The following is a 21,761-nucleotide window of genomic DNA, read 5'->3' as shown; positions in this document are numbered from 1 at the left end:
CACTAGAATTAATATTTTGCCTTTTTTCTTTTCCTTTCTTCCTGTGGAATGTGGGTATTGTGTGAGTTGTGTAGCTGCCATTTTGGGACTATGAAGAGAGAAGTATGAAACATACTGTCTGCCAATGATGGCTGAAAAGAGAAAGAACATAGTTAATATTGTGATGGATAATGCAGCCACTGACCCTGTCCCAGCCTGCCTGGCTCGAGGCTTTTTCCACAATACAAATAAACTGATATTTAGTTAAATTGCTATTATTTGGGTTCTCAGTTATATACAGCTGAATACAATACTTAGCATATTTACCCTGAAACGATCACTATATTCAGAGAGAATGATGGGAACTGACTGGCTTATGTCTGTCTACTGCCTCTCATCTCATTAATGTCTGTCTATATATCCAGTCAATCAGGGCCACACCACAAAAAAACATATAGATACTATAAAATGGGAGAAAATCCAGGTCCTGTGAGAAAGGGAAAAAGAAGTAATGAATGATGTGTAGTCCCTCACAAATGTCCATTATAATATCCATGTACCATATTTTATTTAACGAGTCCTCCATTCGTGGATACTTAAGACTATTCCTATTTTATTATTTTCATAAGCAAGGTCTTGTTAAACTCTTGTAGATAAGTTATTGTAAGAGTTTTTCTGTGTGTATATGTGTTTTGTTTTCTTTTTAACGGATTACTAGGAAGAGAATTACTGGTACAAGTCTTATTAAAATTTTTTATACTCCTTGACATATTTTGTTAAATTGATTTTAATGTTTGTTTCAATTTAAACTTCTGTCCAAAGTATATACAAATGTTCATTCAAAGTAAAGTTACCATCATCATCACCATTTATTTCTAACGTCATATATATTTTGCTTAGTTGCATATGCAAAAATTATTTCATATATTAAATTTATTCGATTTAAACAAATATTTTGGGACACCTGGGTAGCTCAGCAGTTGAGTATCATCTGCCTTCAGCTCAGGGTGTGATCCCAGAGTCCCAGGATCGAGTCTTACATAAGGATCCCTGCATGGAGCCTGCTTCTTCCTCTGCCTGTGTCTCTGCCTCTCTCTCTCTCTCTCTCTCTCTGTCATGAATAAAGAAATAAAATCTTAAAAAAATATATTTTTTTTTTAGCTTTTGAATAGTATTTTTATTTGTAAATCATGAAGTAGTTAATAAAATTTTCAAAGTATGTGAAGTACAATTTTAAATAAATGTCTAAAATCTCCAAGGCAGTGGTTCTCAAGTTTGAGAGTACACATCAGAATCACCTGAAGGGCTTTGTCCCCTTAGCTTTACTGAAATATAATTGGCAAATAAACTTGTATAAATTTAAGTTGTACAACACTGTAATTTTATACATACACATTATGGAATGATTACTACAATCAAGTTAATTAACACATCATATTGCAGTTACCATTGTTATAAATGTGTGATGAGAACACTTTAGATTTACTTTAAGCAAATTATAAGTATACAATAGAGTATTATTAACTATAGTCATCATTCTGTACCTTAGATCCCCAAAACTTATTCATCATAAAGTTTTTTCCCTTTAACCAACATCTCCCCATTTTGGCCACTTCCTACTCCCCGACAAACACAATAGGTACCACATATAAGTGAGAACATACAGTATTTATCTTTCTCTGACTGGTTTATTTTAGTTAGCATTATGCCCTCCAGGCTCATCAATATCATCACAAATATATACATATATATATATATCTCCATATCATCACATATATATACATATGTGTGTATATATCCATATCACAATATATATCAAATATATAGAACATATAATTCATATATAAAATTATATATAATTCTAAATATATAAATGTATTGTAATACATATTTATATAATATATAATTAAACTATATATTATATATAAAATATATAAGTCATCCATTCACAAATATATATGTACATGTACACATATCCATATCACCACAGATATATATATGTATATGTGTGTGTGTATATCACATTATCTTTATCCATTTATTCCTTAATAGATACTCACCTGGTTTCTGTATGTTGGCTATTGTGAATAATGCTGGTAATGAACATGGGAGTGCAGATATCTCTTTGGAATACAGATTTCATATCCTTCAGATATATAGAAAGTACTGCTACATCATATGGCAATTCTATTTTTAATTTTAACTGTTTTTCTTTTTTGTAAACAGTTTATGCCCTTAATTAATCTTTCTAAGGACTGTGTTGTCTTTGTCTAAGGATAGTCTTTGTCTGTATCAGATGTGCTAAATATTTTTCTAGTTCCTTAACTATATTTAAAACTTTTTAAAATATTTCGAACTTCAAGATTTCAAGTTTTAGAATAGTCCAAGTTTATGAAGTATCTTTTGTGTTCCTACATTGCTTTTATATTATAAATCAGTTAAGTACTCATTTGTATTTTCTTATACCAAGGTATTTTATTAGTCTTTAAAAATAGCTTCTTGTTTTATTGATTAGTGTATGGATAGTTGATTAATCTGATTTCTTTTTAAAATGTTATTATTTTTATTTTTACCACTTTCTTTTATACAGTTCCTTTCGGTTGATGATTTTTTTTTAAATTTTTATTTATTTATGATAGTCACAGAGAGAGAGAGAGAGGCAGAGACATAGGCAGAGGGAGAAGCAGGCTCCATGCACCGGGAGCCCGACGTGGGATTCGATCCCAGGTCCCCAGGATCGCGCCCTGGGCCAAAGGCAGGTGCTAAACCGCTGCACCACCCAGGGTTCCCTTGGTTGATGATTATGTGTGCATCATGTTCAGGAAATGCTCAATAATATTTAATATTTTCTATTTTCTTTTTAAAATTTTTACCTATTTATTTATTTGAGAGAGTACCTGGTGCACTGGAGGAGCATGAGCAGAGGGAGGAGAGAAGGGGAGGGAATCTCAAGAAGACTCCTCCAGGAAAGGAGGCCCATCCCCAGCTGGATCTCAGGACTCTGACATCATGACCTCAGCTGAAATCAAGATTCTGACACTTAACCAACTGAGCCACCCAGCTGCCCTTAATATTTCCTATTTTCTAAAACAAATTTAAGAATATAAATTTCCCTCCAAGTTCTTATTTAGCTTCATTAAACTTCACACATCATGTTGCTGTTCAATAATAATTAGCTTATAGCAGTTAATAAAGTACTTATTCGCTCTTCATAAACCCATTTTTATATTCCAGATCTGTAAGTCTGAGGACATGTTAGCGAATTACTAATCTTATGTTGTAATCAGGAATGTTCATCTATGCAGAGTTGATATTTTATAATTTAATGGCACTTACTTTACAACCTGGAAACTTTTTTTTTTTTTTTAAATGCTGCATGTACCTGAAAAGAAGAGAGGGAGTAACATTAACAAAACATTACAAAATGTGGTGAAACAGAACATTCCTGATTCTTCCTCCTTCCCAAAAGGGCTGCAAGTAATAAGCAGCTACAGGTGTAGGATGGCTCTCTGAAAAAGCCCAGAAACTGGTTGAGAATCTCCTATAGACCCATTGGTTGAGAAAATACACACGTGGAACAGGTAGGAAAAGATGAAACACACTCTCATCTTAAACCCCATCCCTGGCACAGCACCATACAATCCAGAAGGAATCTTCCCAAAATCCCACCTTTTTCCTGAGGATTGAAGAAAAATTTAGACCACACATCCAATGCACCAACCTTTAACTATCGCCTCCCTAACACCTGTATTTCTGGGAGCTGACACTCATTAGTCCCCCTGGGACCACAGAGAATGAAGAACCTGCTTTATTTATTTGAGATTTTATTTATTCATTATTCAGAGAGAGAGAGAGAGAGAATGAGGAGGGGAGAAGAGGTAGACGGAGAGGGAGCCCTGGATTCCCCGCTGCTCCACAGCTGGAAGTAGAGCTGGATCCCAGGATCTGGAGATCATGACCTGAGCCAGACAGGCACACCCGAAGAGTCTTTTATCTTTTTTTTTTTTCTTTTTTTTTTTTTTTAATTTTCTTTTCTTCTCTTTTTTTTTCTTTTCTTTTCTTTTCTTTCTTTTTTCTTTTCCTTTTCTTTCTTTTCCTTCATTTCCTTTCTTTTTTCTTTCTTTCCTATTTATTTTTAAAATATTTTATTTATTCATGAAAGACACAGAGAGAAAGGCAGAGACACGGGCAGAGGGAGCAGCAGGCTCCCTGCAGGGAGCCCGACGTGGGACTCGATCCTGCGACGGCGGATCACGCCCTGAGCCAGGGGCAGGTGCTCCCCGGCGGAGCCGCTCCCAGCCGCCGCCCCCGGGACTCGGCCCGGGTGAGCCCCTGCCCTCAGGCCCAGCTTCCGGCTTCCGGCTTCCGGCTTCCCCCAGGCAGGAGCCAGTCTGCACAGCCACAGTCCGGGCTCTTGAGCCGCAGGGGAGCGTCAGGTTCGTGACCGCCCGCGCCTGTGGCCCCTGGCGGCCGCGGGGCTCTCTGGGAGCCGGGCCGCCCTCAGCGGGGGACACCTCGGGGACCCGGGCGACGCCGCCCCTGCAGCGCCTCGCGCCAGGCCTGGGAGCGGGGCCGCACGTGAGGAGGAAGACGCTTGCGGGCACTTCCGGCCTCGCTCCGCCTCCTTTTGGGGAAAGGAAACGCCAAACCCGTGCTTCTGCCCGGAAGGAGCGGGCCGCCCCTCGCGCGGCCGCCTGCGCGTCTGGGAACCCTCGGGCCCGCGTCTCCCGGCCCCTCCGGCCGCGGTGAACCGAGTGAACCAAGCCGCGGCGGCGACGGACTCTGCAGGCTCCCCTGCAATTACGCCACCTCCCACCGGCTCCCACCGGCTCCCACCGGCTCCCTGAAAGGGGCTGGAGGCCACGGCTTCTGCCTCAGTTTTCCCAGCTGCTTCCTCCGAGGTGTGAGGTCTGGCTCCTAACTTGCGGGTCTCTGGCAGGTAATCCGAAATGGGCCGTGGGCCCCTCCTACAGCAGCCCCCGAGGCGCCGCCAGGCCTTCAGCTACCGCACTCCGCACCCCGTCAGAGGTCAGAGCGGAGGCCTGCCCTTTGCTTGTGTCCCCCCCCCCCCCACCCGTGTGTGGCGGCACAAGGGTAGGAAAGGGCACGCACGTCTGAACAGGACTGCAGGCATTTACCACAGCTCCTTTCCCCAGTCAGTGCGGAGGAGGTGCGCACGGCAGCTCCCAGGTTCTCCTTGAGGAGAGAAGGAATTGGGCTGCACGCCTCGCCCCCCAACTTCTCCAGCTGCCACTGGAGGGCTGGCTTCTAGCTTGCCTGTCTCGAGGCCGAAAGGATCCGGCACACCCTCGATTCCTGGGGAGGAAGATGAGAAGTCCGTGAGGAGATGGATGCGTTATAATTAGCAGGACTGTAGTAATCATTCACTGTGTGTATGTGTATCAAAACATCATGCTCTATGCATTATATATAGTTCTTACTTTAAAAAAAAGTTAAAAGGGGGTCGCCTGGGTGGCTCAGTGGTTGAGCGTCTGCCTTCAGCTCAGGGCCTGATGGAGTCCCACGTCGGGCTCCCTGCATAGAGCCTGCTGCTCCCTCTGCCTGTGTCTCTGCCTCTCTCTCTCTCTCTCTCATTAATAAATAAAATCTTTTAAAAAATTAAACAAAAATTAAAAGGAAAACAAACATGTATACTCAGCCTTTTGGGACAACAGTGTTACCCATTATCTATTATGAATTGAACAATTTATAAATTATGTTGTTCAAACCTCCCCAAATTTCAGTTGTTTTACCTACATATCTATCAGTTTTCAGGATTTAGAATGTCCCTTATGATTTTAGATGTCTTTTAACTAAAAACCTTTTTCTATCATGAATCACACTGCGCTTGTCGATAAATGTCTTTTTACAGGAGAGTGGGGAAGACAGCATAAGTATATTTTTAAAATTTCTAATCCCACTCCGTTTTCAAAACTCTGCTGCTCACATATCTTAGGTAACACCTTTTATGCTATCCATAACTCACAAATCCTCACCAGTATTATTATTTTTTAAACTTTTTCCTTTCTTTTTTTAATTTATGATAGAGAGAGAGAGAGGGAGAGAGAGAGAGAGAGGCAGAGACACAGGCAGAGGGAGAAGCAGGCTCCATGCACCGGGAGCCCGATGTGGGATTCGATCCCGGGTCTCCAGGATCGCACCCTGGGCCAAAGGCAGGCGCCAAACCGCTGCGCCACCCAGGGATCCCCTCATCAGTATTATTAAAGTCCTCAATTCCAAAATTGACTTCTAGGACTTATAAGAGGATGCTCCCTTATTGGCAGATTTTGCTTATTGATATTGAGAAGAGCAAGACACATTTCACTGTAGTGTATGACTTATGTGTATGGCTGATTTTTAAAGCATATCCTCATAAAATATACATAAAATTTAATGTTGATTTAATATTTTATAAGCCCAACAATTTATTTTAGGTTAATCTTAAGTATCTATCATGAGATTGCACTTGATTCTTCTAATTTTCAAATCAATTATATATTTTAATCAGTCAATTTTACGGACTCATTCTTAATGATAAACACATGGAAGACTTAAAGTGCCTGTTGACAAAAAAAAAAAAAAAAGTGCCTGTTGACTTAAATCTAATACTTTCACTATGAGGATTATGCCATTGCTTTTTGAGGGACCGGAACCCTGAGGTTCATCATTCTTGGCGTCCCAGCCTGGTATAAATGTGCATTGGATTAAATTCTAATCAGAAGGTTTCCTGAGGGATAACATATAGTGATTAAGTTATAACTTTTTCTAAGTTTGATGATTGCTTCTTTTCCCTGTAAGTGTACTCTAGTCATCTTGATTGGATTTGAGGATATTCCACATATTTACAAATTGTCCCTAAGGATGAGCTACTTCTAGGATGGCGCCTCTCAAATATTACCTCTTGATTTTTCTATCTTTTCTCCTCAGTGTGTAATTTTTTATTGAAATTAAAAGGACACATCTTTCAATCTCTTTCTCAAAATTCTCACTTGATTAATTTTAAGTCTTCTTCCTATCCTTAAGCCGCTGGAAGTAAATCATAACCATTCGAAATGTTTCTTGACCTATAACTAGACCTGACCTATTTTGATAACAGAAGTTCCACTAAACTAAATGCTTTTAATATGTATATTAATTTGGCTTATAATACTTTAAAATATATTGAATAAGAGTAAAAAACATTTTATAGATACATTTTCAGTTTTAAATGATAAAAATGATTTTCTTGTATCATATAATTTTCTTTTTTTTATCACATAATTTTCTATCCAAAATTCTATAATTCTGTTTGTGATTATATAATCATAGAGTCCTAAAATATGGCCATGTAAATCTTCAAGATCTCTTAATGTTTTATGCACACTAACTCGTCTTATTCTCATACTGTTTTACAGATGAGGAAATGAGTCACAGTGAAACCAGATGACTTTCCTAGATCACAAAGCTAGTAAGAAGTGAACCAAAGACTTCAATCTGAGTAGCTTTGTTTGGAGTCCTGTGGACATTATTGGAACTTCTGGCGACATGTGATAAACAACAATAAATAAAACTACATATTACATACAAGAGAGTATGGGAAACTTGTCAAAGTGATATAAGAATCCAAAGAGAAAAAATATAACACTGGCTTGGAAATGGAATGACAACATATTACTCTGGGGCAGTATTTTTAACAAGGTAAGTGTAAAGTAGAAATTTAATAGTTCCATTCTTTCTACTACTTATTAGCTTATTTTCTCTTTTTTTAACCCCAAACGTTTTCGGAGCTGTTTGTAAAAATGTCACAATCACTCTTATCATTACATTTTTTTTTTCTTGGAAGTTTTAGGTAATAATCAGGAAAACTAAAGAAACAGATATTTGAAAGAAAGGAAAATTATCATTAGTATTTGCAGGAGTAAGTATATTCTTTTTAAAAATTTTCAGTATAGTTAACATATAGTATTATATTAGTTCCAGGCATGGAATGCAATGATTCCACAAGTCTGTACATTACTCAGTGTTCATCATGCTAAGTGTACTCTTAATCCCCTTCACCTATTTCACATATCCCCTTTCCCCACCCTCTCTTCTGATAACCATCAATTAGTTCTTTATAGTTAGGAGTCTGTTGTTTTTTTTTTTTTTTTTTTTTTTTTTTTTGAATTGTCTCCTTTTTCTTTGCTCATTTGTTTCTTAAATTACACATATAAGTGAAATCATATGGCATTTGTCTTTGTCTTATTTTCCTTAGCATTATACACTTTCTATTCATCGATGTTGCACATTATAAGATTTCATTCTTTTTTATGGGTAGGTAACATTCAATTGTATGTGTATATGCCACATCATCTTTACCCATTCATCTGTTGATGGACACTTGGGTTGCTTTCATATTTGGCTATTGTAAATAATGCAATAAACATTGAGGTGCATATATCTTTTCAGATTAGTGTTTTCATATTCTTTGGGTAAATACCTAGTAGTGGAGTTACTGGATCATGTGTTAATACTAGTTTTTAATTTTTTGAGGAACCTCCATGCTGTTTTCCACAGTGGCTGCGCCACTTTGCATTCCTCCAGCAGTGCATGAGGGTTCCATTTTCTCCACATCCTTGCCAACACTTACTGTTTCTTGAGTTTTTGATTTTGGCCATTCTGACAAGTCTGAGGTTTTGATTTGCATTTCCCTGATGATGAGTGATGTTGAGCATCTTTTCATGTGTCTGTTCATCATCTGTATGTTTTCTTTGAAGAAGTATCTGTTCATGTCTTCTCATTTTTAATTGGATGTGTGTGTGTATGTGTGTGTTGAAATGCATAAGTTCTTAGTATATTTTAGATTTAATCCTTCATTAGATATGTCATTTTCAAATATCTTCTCCCATTAAGTAAGTTGTTTTATAATTTTTTGGTTGTTGTTGTTTTTCTGTGCATAAGCTTTTTACTTTATGTAGTTGCAATAGTTTGATTTTTCTTTTGTTTCCCTGGCCTCAGACATATCTAGAAAAATGTCAGAGAAGTAACTGCCAGTGCTCTCTTTTAGGATTTTTATGGTTTCAGGTCCCACATTTAGGTCTTTAATCCATTTTGAGTTTATCTTTGTATATGGTTTGAGAAGGTGGTCCATTTTATTCTTTTGCATATAGCTGTCCAGTTTTCCCAATACTATTTGTTAAAGGACTGTCTCTTTCCATTGCATATTCTTGTCTTTTTTGTCAAAGATTAATTGATCACATAATTTGGGTTTAATATCTCCCAAGAAGTTCAAAGAAAACATTGTTGGAATTCAAAAATTCATCTCATTTGAAAATATAATATGAATAGTTTCATATGGCAATGTAAAATATAAAATGCCTGATAATGTATGAAATATACAGAACTTAAAAATGTGCATAAGTGTCACAAATAAGTGACAAATAAGTGGATTATATACCTAATAATAGGTGGTATTATTTCTATTAATTTATTGAGCACATATTTATTTATTTAACTTTAAAGATTTTATTTATTCATGAGAGACACAGAGAGAGACAGAGACATAGGTAGAGGGAGCAGCAGACTCCCTGTGGGGAACGTGATGTAGGATTTGATCCCAGCACCCTGGGATCACGACCTGAGCCAAAGGCAGGTGTTCAACCACTGAGCCACCCAGGCATCCCATTGAGCACATATTTATTGAGTAATCAGTATATGGCAAGTACTCCCTGGATAAAATGTGGGAGCCAAACATTGCCTTTATAGAACTTACTATTGAGTGGCAGAAGGATTAGTCACATGGCCTATAAAGTTATTATATAATAGAAGACTGTAGCCTAGAAATGAATTCATGGAAATTACCCTAAGAAAGAGACAATATACATAAAATCTAAAATAAATTGAAGAGGATCCTAGCTGCAGAGAGTGGGAGTGCATAGCCCCTTCGAGGCAGAAGGAATCTTTGTTTAAGACCCTGGTGGGAACAGAAAGAGCAGTATTAGGGGAAAAAAAAAACCTGTGGAGTTAAAGTACAGTGAGTGAAAAGAAGTACACTGAAAAGTCAAACTGTGTTAGTGGGTACATATCAGATATTAGTCCTGCTCATATATGTTAAAGATGTGTTCTTAAGAGTAAAAGGAGACCATGGTCACATTTCAAGTGAGAAGAAAGAGTGATCCTATTTGTGTTTTATAAATATCCCCCTGGCTTCAGTGAGAGAACAAATTAAAAAGGGGATAAGAATTCCCAGAAAGTCAGGAAAGCACAGAGGATGAAGACAAGGAAGACACCAAGGTTTCTGATGGGAGTAGTGTCAGTTAGTGACATAGAAATATTGAAAGAACTGGGGTGGCTGGGTGACTCAATCAGTTGAGTGTCTGACTCTTGGTTTCAAGTCAGGTGGTGATCTCAGGGTTGTGAGATTCAGCTCTTCATTGAGCTTTTGTCTCAATGGGGAGTCTGCTTGAGATTCTCTCTCTTTTGCCCTCTGCCCCTCCCCCAGTGCGCACACGCTCTCTCTCTCTCTCTCTCATATAAATAAATAGTACTTTTTTAATATTGAAAGAACAAAAGGTTTGGGGAAATCAGAAAATAGAAAAAGGAATTAAAAAAACAACACAGAACAACCAAACATCTGTGTATCTCTGTCCCATTTCTCTCCCTTCATCAGAATTTACTGTGTAAAAAAGAATTTCATATAATGAGAGAGAATTATTCAATGAATAGGGATGGGACAAAAACTATGGGAAACAATTCAATTATAACAATTTCAAAACATTTAACAAAATTCAAATACATATTTTTTTTTTCTTAAGATTTTATTTATTTATTGATGAGAGACGCAGAGAGAGAGTGAGAGGCAGAAACATAGGCAGAGGGAGAAGCAGGCTCCATTCCATGCAGTGAGCCTGATGTGGGACTCAATCCTGGGTCTCCAGGACCACACCCTGGGCTGAAGGCAGCACTAAACCACTGAGCCACCTGGGGTGCCCATCAAATATATTGTTTTAAAATCATGTTTAAAAAATTTAAATTTGGGGTACTTGAGTGGCTCAGTAGTTAAGCGTCTGCTTTTGGTTCAGGTCATGATCCCAGGTTCTTGGGATGGAGCCTGCTTCTCCCTCTGCCTATGTCTCTGCCTGTCTCTTTGTGTCTCTCATGAATAAATAAAATCTTAAAGCTTTTAAAAATATTTAATTAGAAAATTATCCAAGTAAAATATAAACTAAATATTCTTATATTAGGGAATATTCTGGTTATTAAACTAATGATCTTGACTTCAAACTGACCCTTTTGTACCCCTTTGAAGTGAGGCTAGAGTTTTGCAAAAACACTTTTCTCCTTTGATTGATGGTTTCTATTAGATTCTATCAGTAGAAGTAAATAGAGGAAGGCTGTAGGAAGAAGGACCTGGTATTTCTGTTTGCTTCCTGCTTCTGTTGATTCACCACAGCACTTCTTCATCCTTAGAGCAATAGAGAACTGATTTCCTATGTTGGCAGCTAATTCTACTATTTAGTCCTTTAATGCTGTGGGAAAGTACAGTATTTTTCTGAGGCATCTCCTAGGTAGCCCAATTTAGCATCACTCCTTCCTCAGAGATCTGAGTTCCAGATTACAGGACTCTTCCTCCATGTTTCCAAATGCTAACTATTCCAACCTTACCTCTTTGTTCCCCAGCCATGAAAGTGGTAATTGCTTCCTTCTGTGATACTTTAGTGTCTCCTTATTGTGTTTCTAGTTCTCTGAGACATGGTTTATAATTCTTTATACCAAAAACTCCGTGAAACTGTCTGATGAAATTTTTTTTTTTTAATTTTTATTTATTTATGATAGTCACAGAGAGAGAGAGACACAGGCAGAGGGAGAAGCGGGCTCCATGCATCGGGAGCCCGACATGGGATTCGATCCCGGGTCTCCAGGATCGCGCCCTGGGCCAAAGGCAGGCGCCAAACCACTGCACCACCCAGGAAATTTTTGTATCTGGACTAGACTGGCTGATACAGAACTGCTATTTAACTATGACATCCATTAAAGAAACCTTAAAAGAAAAGATTTACAGATTTGTTAATATTAGAAAACCTACCAATATTCTATGGGAACCTACTACTTTTTAAGTACTTCCTTAAGTGCTAGAAACACAGGAGTAAAGACAAACTAACTTCTTGACCTTAAGGAGCTTACTTGATAGTGAGGGTTAGATGTGAGATAAGAGTTAAACATGTAAGCAAGATAAGTTCAAGTGTTGCTAAGTGCTTTGTTAAAGATAAAATATGAATGCTTTGCTAGAATTATAATATCTAGGGAAGGGAGTGGAACAGATATTTGATGAGATATATACCAAGAAAGCCATAAAGAGATTCATGAAGGAAGAGCTTCCTAAACATGTAGTTCTGAGAGGAACATGAGCTGGCATTGTTTTTATTTTTGAAAGAAAGGGAAAAATGTGTTTGTTCCTGCAAGAAAATAAATGAATAAATAAAAGGAGGAGAGTAGAAAGAAATGAAATTATATAATAAAATTAATTAAATAATTAATTTGATAAAATTAGCAACATTTCTCTATCATATGAAGACAAAATGGGTAAACATACACTCAACATTCAAAAACAAGTTTATATTTTCAAAGCTATTCTTTATGTAATTGAAAGACTTGATATAAGTTCAACTTAACTCAATTGATATTGTCTCATATTAAGAATTTTGAAAATTTTCTTCTTCTTTACAGCATTTTTCTATGAATGATTGTTTAATGGATATTAATACATCAAATTGCAGAAACATAATGATTATGAAGCTTTAAGACCAAAAAAGCTGGGGCTCCCTGGGTGGCTCAGCAGTTTAGCACCTGCCTTCAGCCCAGGGTGTGATCCTGGAGTCCTGGATCAAGTCCCGCGGTGGACTCCCTGCTTGGAGCCTGCTTCTCCCTCTGCCTGTGTCTCTGCCTTTCTCTCTCTCTCTGTGTCTCATGAATAAATAAAAAAAGTCTTTAAAAAAAAAAAAAGACCTAGAAAGCTTTCAAATATACTACCTCATCCATTTATGTATGACATAAAGAATAACTGAATGAAGAAGCATTTTCCTAATGGTTTTCTCATTATTTCTTAAAATTATATGACTTCCTTTAACCACTCTTTCTCATGAAGCAAATTCATATTGAATTCCTACTGTATGCCTTATACTCTTACATGTGCTGATGATTTTCTTGCCTCCATAAGGCATAAATACCATCAATATGTGAAAAAAAATAGTTAACTGACACTTTAATGTTTAAAGTCTTGCAAGGTTTTTTTTTTTTTTTTTTTTTTTTTTAATCAATACTTATCCAAGGATTTGAAATCCCCTAGACAAGGTAATACAGAGTATTTCTCCTCTAATCCATCTGCACCTCCCTTTTTGAATTGATGTAATTTAATAGAAGAAGCACCTTGATTGAAGAAATCACTGTATTAACATACCTTTTGAGCAACATACTGTCATGCTCATACTGCAACTCTGAATTACATACCACGTGTGTCAATTTCAAACATCTCAGATGACAAGTGTTCTGATTTCTGGCCATTCTCTTCTACTTTCTTAATCTGTGTCCTATTTTCTATTCTCATATACTAATTTAAAAATGTTTCAACCTAATAGTACCTCTAGTTTCTTAACCCTATGTTATTTGCAGGATGAGAGGTGTATCATTTTTCCTTTTTCAGTTTATAACCTGATCTAGCACTATAATCAATATGAATACAACCTCTAATATTTCTTTTTTTTCCCCTCCACCTTTCGTACTTATCTGACAAAATCTAAATTTCTGCAGTATATCCAGACTGCTGAATGTAAGGGCTAGAGAAGAAAATGAAATCTCACTCACTGGTCTGTCTTTGAATTGATGGCTACAAACCTCAAGTGAGCCTTCAGACCGTCCATAAATCCTGTTGCATTTCTATCAGACATTTTCTCGTCGTCTCTCTAGATCCATTCTTTATACTTCTCAAAACTGTTCTTTTTCTTGGGAGATTGATCTATATGGGACCTCTAGGTTTGCAAAATTTCAGTCTTTACTGGGAGCAGGAGTGAGGGAGAATCATTTGCCTTATCTGTATTTGGATCACTTGAAATTATTGGAGTTTCTACTATCCCCTCCCCCCACTAACAAAAACTTAGACATAGGAGTACCCATGCTTCTCAGGGCCTTACACTAGTACCTTGATTCTTTTTACTTTCTAATTTCCTCCCTTTTTGGGCAAGGTTATCCGGTTTCCAGGGAGTAGAAGTATTACACTTCTCAATTGCACGTCTAACACTATCCCTATAGCATACGATCTTTACATCTCACTCCTAAAAGCTAAGCTTGTAACTTCCTATCAAGATTTTTCTGATATTTTGCATTGTACCGTATCTCCATACAACATGTTGAGCTATATGAATGGGTGGAAACATTGGGAGAGCATGAAATATTAAAGAATATTGAGGAATAGGGTAACATTTCACTCAAAAATATATGAAACTAAAGTTTTCTAAATTAGCCCTGAAAACACATTAACACTAAATTGAAGAGGCTTTTTCAGCTAGTAATAAGTTCCATTTATGGAGGTATTAAGGTGAATTAGAACAATAATCTCTCTAGTATATTGTCCAGTAAATTAGTACATTATAAAGAGATTGAAGAAGGTAGCTTTCTAAAAAGGATGAATTTTATGGTTCACTCAAACTGTAGTTTTACACTTCTAGCTCTTCAGTCAAAGTCCTTTTCCTAAGATAATCTTTTTCCTTGATGCACTGCCATGTGACTATGACAAATTCAAGCATGCTCTGGATTGTTTTAGGTATCTAGTGTGTAAAAGAAGTGTAAAAGAATGATGATATTCTGGTAAACATTTTCCCAACCTCGGCAACCTCTTCTATTGTTTTTAGACCCCATATGACCTTGAAATTTTGGAAGATAATTGGTTAGGAGAAGAGTGTTAGGTGTCCTGTGGGTCTCAAGAAAGAGTTATTTCTTTTGTGGACAGACCTTAACCAATTATTTTACTTATATGCATTTGTGAAACTATTTTAGAAGGTACAGTAGATTACATGATGGAAATATAGAAGATATCACCTCAAGCTCCAATTATATGTATTTAAGGTATTAAAGATATATGTAATCATAAGATTAAGGCAGAAAAATACATACTTTAATTGAAGTCGACATGTCTGCCATGTGTCTACTTCACTAGGAACGCTCCTAGTGAAAAGTGATGTGATGAATAAAATTTTGAAAAATAGATGACATTAGAATTGAAAAGATTTGGGTAAAAATGGAAGTGAGGAAGGAGTGAAGAGTACTTACTGATTTTAAGAGGCTCTTTGTGATCATAGCATGGGATGAAATTAAGTTTTCAAAATCACTAGAGTCAGTTGTGTTAGGTGAAATTATGGTGATCCTAGAAGTACTCTAACAAGCAAATGAAGGTTTTCTTCTGGTTCCTTCCAATTCTTAGGAGCCTACAAGGCCAGTTTGTTCTATTTGTTTGAAAAACAGTGTTATCTTAAAACTACTGGTTGCCATTTGAATTTTGTTCTATTTTAAACCTTTAATTACATCAAAACCATGGAGTCCCACAAAGCAATTCCATATCTAGTTCTTCATGGAGAATATATTTTGTTTGCCATAGGTAACTATATATGTCTGCCTCTTTCCACAGTGAGTTCCTTGATAACCTAGGGTGACCATTTTTCTTGTTTAACCTCAAAAGTTCCCAGTATAAACCTATTGTCCAGATTTAATTGTTATTAGTTATCCCTTTCACTCTCAGAATAAAAATGAATGATAAATCACATGGCCACTCAAAATATAGCACAACAGTATTGAAAATGTTTTGTTATATATGTCATGTTTATCTTTTTTTTTTTTATTTATTTATGATAGTCACAGAGAGAGAGAAAGAGAGAGAGAGGCAGAGACATAGGCAGTGGGAGAAGCAGGCTCCATGCACCGGGAGCCCGATGTGAGATTCGATCCCGGGTCTCCAGGATCGCACCCTGGGCCAAAGGCAGGCGCCAAACCGCTGCGCCACCCAGGGATCCCCATGTTTATCTTTTTAAATTTACTTTAAAAGTATAATTATTAGGGCACCTGGGTGGGCCAGTTAAATGTCTGATTCTTGATTTCAGGTCATGATCTCAGGATCCTGGGATGGAGCCCTGCATTGGGATCCCCACTCAGTGGGGAATTTGCTTGCTTCCCATGCCCTCTATCTCTCTCCCTGCATCCTCTCTCTCTCCCTGTCAAATAAATAAATATATCTTTTAACAATGTAATTATTATACTATAATTAAGTAGTATTCACCCATAAAAGAGAATTAAATTTTTCTGTATGCTACAACATGATGGACCTTTAAAATATTATACTTAGTATAATAAGCCAGACAGAGGGCAATATTATATGACTGCATTTATATGAGGTACCTAGAAGAAGCACATTTATAGAAACAAAAAGTAGAATGGGAGGTTACTAAGGATGGGGGAAGAAAAAATAGAGTTATTGTTTAGTGAGTACAGAATTTTCGTTGAGGATGTTGAAAATTTTGGGTTACAGATTGTGGTGATAGTTATACAATATTGTGAATGTATTTAATGTCACTGGATTTTATAATTACAAATAGTTAAAATGATAAATATTATGCTATGTATGATTATGACAATAAAATAGACATGCACTAGCCTAAAACAATATTATATCAAGAACTGTTTGATAAGCTGAATTAGGTGAGCTGGCATGTTTTACTGTCCCAAATTTGGCTGGTTTGTAGATACTCTGGGGAACAAGATGAATGCACTGCAATAACTTTGATTCTGACTCTTTATTTATCCTTTTATTGTGTGTTTTTTTTTTTGTTTTTTTTTTCCTCCTTCCCTAGTGCTTTTTCCCAGGAGTTACCCTGAGCTCATGAGGGAATATCTCGATTGTGGAATTTCAAACTGAATAGATATTACACTTATGGATGCTATACAATATCAACTATTCACCAGAGAGACTGATGATTAAAAAATCTTCCAAGGATATCTATGTAAATATTTATCTTGTATAACATATTTTATATATTTTATTTTAGATTTGGCATGTTGAGAGATAATTTTGTTCTTTGACATTAATTTTAATCCTATGGGGGTAGGGTGGTGGTGGAAATAGTTCACAAAGATTTCTTGGGCAGACAAAAATGTTGATAGTCAGACATAATAGGATTTGCAGCTATTTTAAGTCAAAATGAGTTCTTTAATTCTCATGTAGTGAAGGTAGAATTAATTCATTACTAACCTCACAACAAATTTCAAGGAAACTAGGTCTGCTGTAACTGTTAAATTGTGATAGAAATTAGGAAATGTTGAAATGGTCTCATCAAGAAACTGCATAATGTCATTTAGTGCATTAGCAGAGGCCCCCAAATCTTGTTCAAAAGTGTCTTTTTCTATCTTTATTTCACCATTGCGTGGCTCATTTGAAACAGCCAGCATGTCTGAAGCAGTTTATAACTGTGGCTAAAGAAACTATTCAGCACAGCTCGTTAACTAGCAATTTTACCTCAAGACCATCCTAAGTATTTGATTCCTCGTGGTTTATTCTTCTGAACAGAAAATAAATAAATAAATAGTGCATGCTATAAATATACTTCTTGAGTGTGGGTTGTTTCTTGATGAGTCAACTGATAATATTAATTCAGTTTGTTGGCTAACAACGATTGTGTTGTGCGTGTCTGTGCATGGATTGCTAGGGTAGCGACAAAATTCTTTAAACAACAGCAGTTTGAATGCTTAATGTTCTATCTTTGTTGTTAATTCCTTCCTCTTCCCCTGAAGTTTCATAAAGTGAAGACGGTCAAGTAATCTGGGTTCTAGTCCCTGTTGTATAGTTGGCTCGATATACCTGAGTAAACACCAAAACAATGCTGATTCTTAACAGAAGTGTTCATTCCAATTGGTTGCAATAAGGACTGCCTCATTCTCTCTCTCTCTCTCTCTCTCTCACACACACACACATACATTCCCCCTTCTCCCTTTATTCCCCATTTCCCTTCGCTCCACAAGCAATCAGATTAAATTTTATTTTTTGATGTTTATCGTAGTTGTCTTTATAGTTCTTTTTTTTTTAAGATTTTATTTATTTATTCATGAGAAACAGAGAGAGAAGCAGAGACATAGACAGTGGGAGAAGCAGGCTCTCTGCAGGGAGCCAGATGTGAGACTCAATCCTGGGACTCCGGGATCATGCCCTGAGACAAAGGCAGACACTCAACCACTGAGCCACCCAGGAGTCCCTGTCTTTATAGTTCTAAATAATGTGTTTATATGACCATGGTTTGATTAATCTATTTTGACATGTCTGATGACCTTCTACAAAGAATAAGAGATTAATTTATCCTTACCCTCTAATCCTTCAATTTTTAACTTACTTTTTTATTATTAAATCATCCATTGGTTGATTTAATAGTATTTCTTGATACACCAAAATTCAATATTTATATTATTAGCCTTGTGTAAAAAGAAACTTCTGTCATTAGTTGTTTCTCTAATTTTCCTGTCTTTTAACCCGCCCAATTTGTTCTTCTATACCAGTCTTATATTTTCGTGTTAATAAAGCTGTATTTATTCATGAAGATATATATTTTCTATTCAATGTCTAAGAAATGAAAACTAATAATATTCAATATATTATTATTTTTTATTATTTTCTACCTTAAACTTTTGACTATGGGGAAACTTCCCATTCTTTGCTGTGTTGCTGTGGAGACTGGGGAAAGCCTGGTCTATAAGCTTTTGGGTTGAAGTGGAAATCTCAAAACCTAGTACTTCAGCTAGACACAACTCAAACTCTATAGCACAAGGTGAATCTTACTATACTTAGTAAGCTTCTTAGAAGCTTCTTTCTCTTTGATAGTTTTGTTAGCAGATAGAGTGAAGCCAGAGCCTACTATAACCAGGAAAGAAGCTCATTCTTCTATTTATATCCTCCTTTTACCAGTGATATGTTCAGTGGACACATTTTACCAGTGAGAAACTGAGAAGTTACCTAGACTTAGTGTTTTTAGCACTTATCTTGACATAAATTCTTCATTTAACCTATAGTTCCTAATAAGTCAAGCACACTAATTTGCCTATTTCCATCTACTCACATATTCACCACATTATAGAAAGATTACACATCATATCTGCTTTATTGTGCAATTAAATGTTATGAGTTTTTAACCGTACTTCCAGTTTTGGTACTTTCTTTTATCTATTCCCTTTAACATGATCCTTGAGCAACATGGGTTTGAACTATGCGGGTCCACTTATATGCAGATCTTTTCCAGTAAATAAAATATAGTACTGTAAATTTATTTTCTTTTCCTAGTGATTTTCTTAATAAAGTCTTTCCTATAGTTTAATTTACTGTAAGTATATAGTGTATAATACATAGAACATATAAAATTTGTGTTAATTGGCTATTTATGTTACCGGTAAGGCTTCCAGTGAAGAGTAAGCTATTAGTAGTGAAGTTTTTGGGGAATCGAAAGTTATATGTGGATTTTGCCCTTAACCCTCACAATGTTTAAGGATCAACTATATATTTCTTCATACACTTAAAAACATTCTATCTGTATTTCCTTGCATTTTTGATGGCCAGTATACAACCTGATATGTGCTCACATTGGTACTGAGATAATCACACTTAAGTATTTCACATGTATTGACTCATTTAATTATCACAACAACTCTATGAGGTTGGTCCAGTTATTGGTAATTTTACAAATGAAGAAACTGACACAGAGGTAAATGACTTGGCAAAGATCAGGAACTAATAATTGGTGCAGTAGACAGTGGGACACTAAAGTCAAGGCTGTCAATCAATCAGTCCAGTATTCTGTCTCTCATATTCTTATAGTTGTCATGTTTGTTATGGAGAATTGGCTTCATTATTTAAGATGGTCTTCTCCCACTTTTCTGCTTTCTTATTCCACCTTAGAAAAATAAATGGAATTTAATTCTTGAACTTTTGAACAATTGAAAATGCTTTTACTTTATATTTGATAGCTTTCTAGTTTGGATTTTGTAGGTAGAATCAGTTTTCCTATAAAGAGTTAAATCATTGTTCCATCTTTCTCTAGCATCCAATATGATGATAAGGAATTTGAGGATCATTTTATTTTCATATATTTATAGGTTAAGCTGATTTTCTTCCCCCTCAAAGATTTTGTAGTTTCTATTTCTCTCTGATATTCTAAAATTTACAGGCCACATGTCCGAACAGAAGTGTTTTCATTTGTCTTGTTGAGCCCTAACCCTGAAAACATGCTTAATATTATTTTGTATATTTCATTACTTTTTCCTTCGTTGTTTCTGCTTAATTTTTACCATTTAAACTTTTATTCGATTTTTTGAGAACCATATTTTATTTTTCTAGAGTCATTTCTTGTTCTTGAATCTTTCATTATGACTCACTCTAGATTTATTCATTATAATTAATATCTTAAAGGTTTTGTTCCTTTTGGCTTAAGTTCTCTTTCTTCAACTGGATTCTTTGTATTATTAATTTTCCTCAGATGCCCAGTAGTTCTTATGAAAATGGTGAATTTATGACTAGAATTATGAAGGGAAGCTAGTATATATGACTTTGTGTTTTCACAGCAGGCCTTTTCTCAGTTCAGAGATTTACCTGGGTGAACTGAGTATGTGGGAAGGTCTTCTTGACTAGCAATACTCATTTTCAGGCTTAATGAGAAATAGATGAACATTTTGGGGTCCATACTAGTACAGAAATAAAAAAAAAATAGAATCACTTTTGGAATCTAATAGCATACTAGGTGCCCTACTCCTTCTCAGACTTACTGCTTTTTTAGACTAGAGAGTAGAAATATCCCTGTACACAGGGAAGGATATAGAGCAACATGACAGCTTGCCATGTTGTAATACGGGAGGGGCAAATATGTAGGATATCCTCAGTTTTGTGAATGCATCTTTTAATTAACCTGATTATTTCTCACAGCCTCTTCTTACTCTTCTCAGTATTCACTAAGCTGGGAGACTTTCTGCCATTCTGCATGCTAATGAGTATGTTCTGGTCTGTGTCTTCCTCCACTCTTGCTCATTCCTTAAAAGAATTGATGATATGATAATGAAAGATAAAATATTGTCCTGCCATTATCAGAGCTACAATAGATTTTCATTTAAATGAGATTTGGGGAGGTTCTATACCAAAACATATGTGTTGTAAGTTTTCAGTATTGAATTGGAAGCTCTAAATAAGTTCTAATTGCCGATGTCTATTGGCTGGGGCAGTTTGAATTTCGTGTGAATATTACATTTTTAATGGTATTAGGCATTGAATTTACTTAAAAGCACAAGTGTCTCTTGGCTTTACCTAATTCCTACTTCTTTTTCCAACTCTACTTTTTACATTTTTCTCCTTCTTCATGGTAAAATTTCAATAAAAGGGTCTAATTTCACCCCTCCAATATCTCCTCATTCTTACTTGAGAGGTTTTTTGTTTTGTTTTGTTTTTGTTTTTGTTTTGTTTTGTTTTTAGATTTTATTTATTTATTCATGAAAGAGACAGCCATAGGCAGAGGGAGAGGCAGGCTGCCTGTGAGGATCCTGATGCGCAGGACTCAATCCCAGGACTGCGGGATCACAACCTGAGCCAAAGGTAGACACTCAACCACTGAGCTACCCAGGTACCCCTATGTGAGAGGTCTTTAAGACTTTCTCCCCACACTCGGATCCCTGGGTGGCTCAGCAGTTTAGCGCCCACCTTAGGCCCAGGGCGTGGTCCTGGAGTCCCAGGATCGAGTCCCACATCGGGCTCCCTGCATGGA

At 36.5% G+C, this 21,761-nt stretch overlaps 1 long non-coding RNA gene across 2 annotated transcripts in view; it reads left to right on the top strand.

The window, feature by feature from the left end:
* The first annotated feature begins 4,360 nt into the window (after nucleotides 1–4,360).
* LOC144317111 (uncharacterized) overlaps nucleotides 4,361–21,761 on the top strand; it is a 32,550-nt gene continuing 15,149 nt past the window's right edge. The window contains exons 1-3 of one of the 2 annotated variants that reach the window (XR_013383011.1): nucleotides 4,361–4,918; nucleotides 7,374–7,656; nucleotides 16,830–16,979. This is a non-coding gene — a long non-coding RNA (uncharacterized LOC144317111). Of the gene's footprint in view, nucleotides 4,919–7,373; nucleotides 7,657–16,829; nucleotides 17,579–21,761 lie in introns of those variants that run through there. The other variant, XR_013383010.1, reaches the window with a different exon arrangement.

This window comes from Canis aureus, chromosome 7, assembly GCF_053574225.1.
Source record: "Canis aureus isolate CA01 chromosome 7, VMU_Caureus_v.1.0, whole genome shotgun sequence".
Taxonomy (NCBI): Eukaryota; Metazoa; Chordata; class Mammalia; order Carnivora; family Canidae; genus Canis; species Canis aureus.
The sequence above is the reverse complement of the archived record's forward strand: the minus strand, read 5'-3'. Positions and strand labels throughout refer to the sequence as shown.